Raw genomic sequence first — 7810 nt, 5'->3', positions numbered from 1 at the left:
ACGGCGGGCCGTCGGGCAGAATAACCTCAATCTGCTCACGGGCGGTTGAGAACTGTGGGCAGAAGCACTCAACCGCACCGCCGAAGAGGCCGACCTGGGAGATGGGGTGTCGAGCAGACGGGTCCGCCCGACATCTTGCACATCAGACCGGTCAGCCCCAAACTGGTGAACATCACCTGACTCCGAGAGCGTACGGCCACTTTCGTCGCTCGGAGAGCAAGGTCAGTGGCGGCGCGCAGCTCACTGAAGAGCCTCGGGTCAGTCCCGCCCTCCTGCATGTCCATGAGCGTCTGGGTCAGGTAGACCAGCAGAACGGTCATGGGATGCAGTGAGGCAGCTGCCTGTCCTGTGGCACTATAGGATTTCGCCACAGATTACTGTGACGAAAAGAACTACAGGCTTGGACGGGTGCTTAGGATTGCGCCGGGAAGCACTCTGAGGACACAGTAGCATGGCAACAGAGCGTTCAACCGGGGGAACCCCAGTGTACCCATGGGCAGCGGCCCCTGAGGGGAGGAAAGGCGGATGAGACCAACGAGAGGACCCGTGAACTCATCATGCACGTCCGGGAGGAAAGATATTGGGGTATGCCGTGGACGCGTCGGCGGCCTCACCCAAAAACCAATCGTCCCGGGAAAGCATGGCCATCATCTCCGGATCAGACTCAGGCACAGCCGTATGCACACCAAGGGGTGGCAGCTGTGAAGAGTCGTCATTTCCAGAAGAATCAAGCCCACCTAGTGATGCTGCTACAGACACAGCATCATCCTCTGTAGCTTCAAATGAAAACACACGGGCCACCCGTGGGTAGACTCGTGGAATCATCAGTTCGCTAGCGGGCACCGTCATTAAAGAGGGGGGGCTGGGGCGTGGACACAGAGTCGGCGCCTTGTTCCAGACCAACACCCTCAGGTCACCCTGTCCACCAGCCGAAGATCGGGTAGTGGATGAGGGGACTCTCACTCTTGCGAGTTCACCGAGTCTCGACCTATATATGACGCGATGATCACGTTCCCAGAGAGAACATGAGTCATCCACGAGCGCTGTTCAAGCATGATCAAAGCCCAAACACACTAGACAGCGCTCGTGCCCATCAGAGTCCGATACCAGTCCGCTGCAACCAGAAATGCACGGGCGAGCCGTCTTTAAAAAGACGTGCCGCGTGCGAGCTCTTTTATGAGAGGAGAAAAAAACTCCGCGATGTTGAAGCGCACAGGGAGACACACACACACTGGCAGATCACTGCACAGATCAGCAGGCACTGTGAGCTCGCTGCAGATCGCCGTCACACCAACACCGGAGAGAGAAGCTCGTCTCATAGAGCGAAGTCAGAGATGATTGTGGAGTGAAGAAATATTCTTGGCTCCGAAGCGAAAACATACCTGCATGTTGCCGGCGTCCTCCTTTATACCCACGCGGTGGGGCGGAGATACGCTATGCAAATTCCGCAGACCCATGGCATTTCATCGCCATTGGCTCGTTTTGTAATACTCGAAGTCGATAGGTGTTCTAAGCGAAACCCCCATTCGTCGTCATCTGACGTAACTCGGAGTGACTACGAAAGGGAACCCTAACATTTGTGAATCCTCTACGGTTGTAGCTTGGGCTAAAAGGGCTCGGGTTGAGGCGTGTGTGTGTGCCGTGTTGTTCCAGAGGAGAAATGGCAGAGTGACATTGTGAAATACAACACCTCGCTCTTAGCAACAGTGTAATGACCTCATAGTTGCTATAGAAATGTTATTGTGTGCTGTGAACTTTGCACAATGTCTTGCAGAGATAGGGCACATCAGCTAAAGCTGTTTTGTAAATCTGGAAATGTAATCAAAATATGAATTATCGGAAATAAGCTACGTATCATTCATATCAATGGCAAGAGTTTGTTTCGGCTGATATCTCACCGTCGGTGTCTTGGTTTTAGTTTCTGTCAAATTTGTTACTGTACGTGTGTGCCTGTCGTCTTACGGGAGCCTAACGGACCGAATCGTGTCGACCGGATGACGAAAACAGTGACTTCACATATTATCCTTTTCCTAAGTCATTGCATCGAGAATTTCACTAACTCGTGACTTCCTTCTGTATGGCTGTTATCTGATGGTAACGCAACATTCGTGGGTATTTATCGTCTCAACTTTTCGGGGAAGAAAGGGGAGACTGAAACAACACAGGTTCGTTTGCTAACAGTGATTGTCATTGTACCTCACGCTCACAAATGTGTCACAATGACAAAGACCTTTAAACAACACAGATACGCAAAAATCCCACAACGCCACGGGAGCTTGTCTTAGCATGACGGCCATGACCTAGACTGACGTTTCTTATACACAATGAGGTTTTCAGTACACGGAGGGGATTGCCTACATTTGGACTTTTGCATTATATGACTATGACTGAGTTTTCATTCGGACTACAATCAGCTCTTATTTCCAAGTTCAATTCAACATTATTGTTTATTCTTCAATGTCTTTATGATATGTTGTTTGGCACGTTCAACAGTCAGTATCCCACAATATGATCATCGTTGGCACATATGAACATCACATTTAATGTCCTATATTAGAGAATAAACTAAAACATCAACAACAAGAGAATAGTGTACACTGGACATTAAAAAAACAATATATACAATTTATAACTGGCTTTATTTGCTCAATGTTTCTCATCGCCTTTTAACCTCCTGTTAAAATATGTTATGGTAATAATCTACAACTTTCATTAATATGTCATTAATGTGTTCCTAAAAGATTATAACTTTAATATATTTTAATGGAGGGATGGAGGGTGATAAGCAACAATGAAGCTCGGTGAATCAGTAGAAGTAAAAGGGCTAGCTCACATTTACATATTGCATTTCATTTTTTTTAAACAGTATAAGGCATATCTGACGTGTAAACTTACAGTATACGGTCAATACTGTTATTACAACCTTTTACAAACAGATTACTAATTGTCATAAAATGGGTAGATTCTAATACTGGAATCCACTGGTCCTATTTGATCTTAAAGTTGCTGGGGCCTTATTTATAAAATGTTTGATCCAGATGTGAAACCTATAAATAGCAAATGTTCTTGAAATTGTGCACAGCTGAATGGTTTCAGATCTCCACCTTGTAAACGCCACCTCATTAATGTCATTAACATGTAAAAGAGCAGCAGTCAACATCCAAATGCTTTACTTGAGAATTGTGAGCGGCAAAAATTGCTTATATTTCCAAATACCCGCAGTGCTCCAACTCTCTGCCACAAGGAGAAGTGTGTACGTCTGCTTAGAACCTGATGTAGCGCTGAGCACTATTCCACATTTTATAAATTAGGCCCCTTTTCAATGGTTTGAACTTCCAAGCATAAACATAATAATTTTCAGAAAATCAGCCAAAAGAGCAACTCAAATATCTATTTTATTACTAGTTAAGTGAATGGGATGTTTACAAGTGATCCGGCCAAACATCTGCTCAAGGAGCGGGCATAATTCAGTACTCTACTTTTAAATCATAATGATGACCATAATATGAATTAGTTGAGGCAACAGAAGCCTGGTGACATGTAATTATGAACAAGAGATTATCAAGAGATTCTTATTCAGAGTAATCATACGGTAAAGTATGTGTACACAAAGAATGTATTAGATTGATTAAAAAGAATTATTTATTTTTTAATCTTCCGTGCATGGTATCCTATGCATACATTATAAATTTAATTTTTTTGCAGATAATTTTACTCCATTACTGACAAATGCACAATTATAATAATTATGAAAGTGGCAATAATTAGCTCATTGTAACTGTATTTACAGTATGTTCTTGATGGTACATTAAGCTGGAAGGCAGAATCATATCCAAAATATATTTTACACTACCTGTACTTTTGGTGTATAATTATGACACTAATGTTGACATTGCACAGAAATATTGTCATAGAGATAATGCTTCTCAGAAGAACCCTAAAGACTGTCTGACACTATGAAGTGTACTAAAAACAAATATGAAGACATTTATAGCACCACATGAAGACATACCATGCACCACAAACTGTTCTTTTTACAATGGAATGGTAAGCACTGATCCGTCTGTGTAAACATGTCATTAACGTTATGGGAAACGTCAATTTGTGACGGTCTCACAAATCACTAGAAAAACACAAAAACTTGATAAAGAGATACAAGGTAGTGCTTTATATGATTTTTATTTGTATATGTTATATACAGCTGTGGATTCAAATCACTGTGTGTGTGTGTGTGTGTGTGTGTGCATGTGTTTGTGAATCAAGCGAAAGGTTAAGGTTAACCCGTTAATGCGTTGCTTTTGAAAATGCATCATGGTCTATTGAATGCACATCTGGTTGTTTATGACCGTCTTGGCAATAACCTTGGAAATGAAGTGAAGAGCTGATTTGTTGGTCACTTAAATCTGTGATTTTACCTTCAAAAAACTGAAAATGATCAAGCAAGAAAAGACTCATTTGTGCAAAGAGATTCATGAATTCAGTCTACTAGATTTGTGAAAATTTTGGGCTGGACTCCATGCTGGTGTGAACTGGTCTATCTTTGCATCATGTAACAAACAATAGCAAGGCCTTGTCATCACCCCAGGAGAATGAACTACAACTTCTGATGTATATAATGTAAACAACTTATTTTTTTCTGTAGAGGTACAATACAATGATAGTGGGGGGTGTTACAAATGACGTTAAAAAGACAGAATGTTAGCAGTGAGCGTGTATGTCTGTTTGCCACTGTGTGAAAACGTGCTGTCTACAAGTTTACACATTGCTATACAAACTATTTATTCTGTGCTGGAAGACTTACCGCTCTTTTTTTTTTGTCCTTTTGCTTTATATTTTTTTATAATTTTTTCAATTAATCATCTCTTTTGAGTTCAGAAAACTCGTCACTGCCCATCAAGAACAAAAAAAAAGAAGAAAAGAACAAAAAGAGCAACACCACAAATCTGTTGTTTTGTTTTTCTATACAGTGCTTTTTGGAAGTGTACACTTGTGTGCTCCACTGCGGTACCGTCCCGTGTGTTTGCACTGGCACACACACAGACACACAGGAGCTCTTGAACAAATCAAAGTGGATGTGTTCATTTCATATTTCTTGTACCCTTAAACTGCATGGAAATCATTACATTTTTAATAAATTATTGCAAAAAAATGTTTTATTAATAAAATAATTTAAATTATTCTATTTTCATTATTTATCAAGCACCACATTTGGAAATTAAGACAGGAAATACACCAAAATCTAGAAAGTTCAGTTACAAATGAATATTCTGTAATTTACTCGCCGTCACATTGATGCAAACCTGTATGACTTTCTTCAGATCCCTTTCTTATGAAAAAAAAAAAACATTTACATTCTTCAAAATGTCATTTTATGTTAAAAAATACAGTATGAAAACAAACTATGTGCAAGTGTGATCTTCCTGTTAATAGATCTTGGTCAGAGTAGCAACATGTTTACATTTTGACAGAAATTACACGTTGCTTTCAAAACAGTTTTTGTCTACTATAAATGTTTTTTGGAAAGATGTTCATCAACTGAACAACTGGCGTACAATCCATTGAACACACCTCTTTCCCTCACAGCCTCCTTTTCATTCATGTTAAAATATTAAATATGGCGCTACTAGCCAAATAAATGTGGATAAGAATTGAGTTGTAAGTATTTTAAAATCTTACTGTAATTAAAGCTTTAGCTAAGAACTAGTCGATTATAATACAGTCCTTCTATGCATAACAGTCAGCCTAGCAACAAGGCGAATACTGCAGCAGTACCAAAGTCCCTTTAAGACTCTATATAATGTATTTGGTATCACAAACTATTACAAACAGTAACAGCATTAAGTTTGGCATGAAACGGAAGTTGCGATAGTCTTTTCTGTCATTTGACATTTCCATGTGGAACATGAAAAATAGGGCGGGGCTTGATTTTGTCGGGAATTGATTGCGGGATAAATAATTACATGCATGGATCATTTAGAATACTGCAATATTCCATTGAAAAAGTAAATTTCATGTTGACTAATATCAGTTCAGTAGAGACGGTTCACTCCTATTACTTATGAATGGGAGAAACTGCAACGTGCAACATGGCGGAATACTTCACGCCTTCTAAGTAAAAGAGCCAATCACTGATTGGTAAAGTCATTGCGTCACGATCTGATGGTCAAGCTTAGGACTGCACGTGCGCATTGGCTGGTCTAGCCTAAAAAAATTGCTTTCTAGCGCTATTTGAGCATACATTTATGGGACATTTCATGTCAGATTTTGTTGCTGATTTCAGGATTCCCCCATTCAAATATATAGGACTTGGTCTTGGATGGCCGAAATAGCCGCCTTCAGATGTTGCAAATATGGCCGCCAAATGAGACTTTCCTTGAAAGGGACTTTGCTATGATGTCTATGCTTTGCTAATATGCTGTTGTTATTTTCACGACAATCGATAATTAAGACTGCATAGCGCCAGTTGCATGTGACTGACCAATCAGAATTAAGAATTCCAGAGAGCCACATGCAGGGTTTACAATGACATGAGGGGGAGTAAATAATGGCAAAACGAAACTTTCTTTTCAACTGACATTGCGACAGAGGTGGGCAAAGTACACAACTTTCTTACTTGAGTGAAAGTACGCTACTGGTCAAATATTACTCCATTACAAGTAAAAGTTGGAAAGACCGATTTTTTTAAGTAAAAGTACTTGAGTTTTTAAAGTTTTTAAAAGTACTTTAGTCAAAAGTAAATGTCAATGCATTGTTTTATTATTGTTTCATTGTTACAGGACGCCTCATAAGCAACCTAGTGAATAATACACTGACCAGTTTGTAGTATCTGTGGAATTAAGAGCTTTAAGAAATGTTACAAAACCTATAGAAATTAAACTTAAACATTTTTTTATTTATTTAACAGTCCTACCACCCCCAAAAAGAGGTAGGCCTACACATCTATCTGTATGTAGTCTGTAAATAGGCTACTGATCAGAAAGAAAAAAAAACAGCCACACAACCATAGTTCGCATACACTCAAAAAGTGTACTTAAGTACAGTACTCAAGAAAATATACTTCATTACTGTCCACCTCTGCATTGCGCAGTGTTGAGTTTTCAATGAGCATGTTTTGATCTCTCTCACACACTTTTACACAGTCATAAAACAAACAGAAAGGCAAGGCGGATGAATCTGTCACGAGTGCTTTCAGTATTATGAATTATTGAGCGCGCAGGGACTTCATGCCAAACTAGATGGTGGAGGACGAAGCCTTCATGTCACAGTCAGCTTTCCCATTCCATCAAGTGCTCAAATATTTAACATGTCAGTACTAGACAGGACACAGAAGACCTTTTCACTTCTCACAACACAGAAATGGGCCAGCGGGTGTCCTCAAAATAGAACGCAGTGAATTGCGTCAAAAGACACAGATAAAGTTTAGAAATGTTCAAGTTTACCACTGAAAATCATTTTGACACATGGGAAGGTTTTCCACTAGTTGTGAACACGGCTTGGCATTGGTCAAGTATGGTGATTTTTCCAAGGTGTTCATATACTGAGTGTATGAACATGTTAATGCGTGTAGCTGAAATAACAAAACCCTTTTCTGGTGTCCTTGTACAGGGTTTACTGCCATGACAAGTTTGCAAATTGCATATAACCTTGCAAAAACCCAAGTTAGCAAGTTCTTATTTTACACAATGTGTTAATGTTGTTTGTCGTCTTGCAGCTACACTTCCAAAACAGTCAGTATTTGGAAGTATAGTGTTCACATGGTTTCCGTTTCTGGTGTTCTTGTACATACAATAGAAAATGTACAGGGTTTACC

This window comes from Siphateles boraxobius, unplaced genomic scaffold (genome assembly GCF_051911475.1).
Source record: "Siphateles boraxobius isolate OS27281-9 unplaced genomic scaffold, OSU_SipBor_1 35, whole genome shotgun sequence".
Taxonomy (NCBI): domain Eukaryota; kingdom Metazoa; phylum Chordata; class Actinopteri; order Cypriniformes; family Leuciscidae; genus Siphateles; species Siphateles boraxobius.
This window is presented reverse-complemented; position numbering follows the sequence as displayed.